The sequence below is a fragment of the Rhagoletis pomonella genome, unplaced genomic scaffold (assembly GCF_013731165.1).
Source record: "Rhagoletis pomonella isolate Grant_MI unplaced genomic scaffold, Rhpom_1.0 Rhpom_scaffold_00002, whole genome shotgun sequence".
Taxonomy (NCBI): Eukaryota; Metazoa; Arthropoda; class Insecta; order Diptera; family Tephritidae; genus Rhagoletis; species Rhagoletis pomonella.
In genome coordinates, this window is record NW_023458556.1 from 105,788,431 (window position 1) to 105,789,610 (window position 1,180).

Here is a 1,180-nt window from a genome sequence, read left to right on the forward strand (position 1 = left end):
GGTTACAAAATACACTTGTTAATTTTTTATATATTTTTTTTTATTTAATCATTTTTATGCTAATAACGATTTTCAGCAAACTTTTCGATTATTTCCTTCTGAATCATCTCGCGGTTTTCGGTAACGAGTTTTTAAAACTTCTTCGGACAAGTTCTTTCTCTTCCATAAATTGTACTAAAGAATGAGTTCACTTTCCATACCTAGATCATAGATCTGTTGAAAATGCTTCGATTTCTTTTGTACCTTTTCATTGGAACATTTAATCGAATACAATCGGTGTAATCTAGACAGCGAAAGCTGGAGTATTTTCATTGGAAAAGCGAAGTTGAAAACAGGCCGTTAGTGAATGCAGATACGGTATTATTATAGACCGTCGCCAGTACTAATTTTCATTGAAAGATGGGGTTACTTCAGTTTTTTTGTTTACCTGCCAAACATGGTAGAGAAATTTCTGCTCCTATATCGGCTGTAATCATACGAGATTTTTTAATTAGCTCCGTAGTGACTCCTTCTGCATTCTTTCGATCATTCTTAACCACCTCTAAAATATTTTCAATATGCTGATCAACTGCGATGAGGTCTATTGTCTTCATTTGCAAAATGTTTGTTGTAGGTTCCAGAAACATTGAATATTTAGCAATTGTCATTAAAGCAATGATGAACATCGGCCTTGTTATAGCAGCACACAATTGATACGCAGACTTTCTTGTGGAAAAGTTTGCCTGAATTGACAACTTTTCTAAAGCTTCCACAACTTCAAGACAATTTTCTGAAAATTTCCTGATAGCATTATATTTTTCCGACCATCTTGTTTCACACAAACGTGATATATCAGGAGCATAGTTCTTGCGTGTCATTGATTCGCGAAAAAAGTGTATCACATATTTTTGGGTAGAAATAGGACTTCTTATTTCTGGAACCTCGTTTAAGTCATTCACAATAAGATTTAACGGAAGAGGAAGTGTTTTTCTCGTTGGGTTTTCTGGTTGGGTTTTTTCCATCCTGTTTATCACAGAATGGTAAGAGAAACTTAAATGAGTGTTTCTTCCAATTCTGTACCAATTCAATGATTAACGCTGTGCTTACTTCATTGTAACAACGATGAAAAACGCAGACCTTATGTGGAAATTGAGGGTATAATAACGAATTCGATTACGCATACAATTTAGTATTTTTTTTT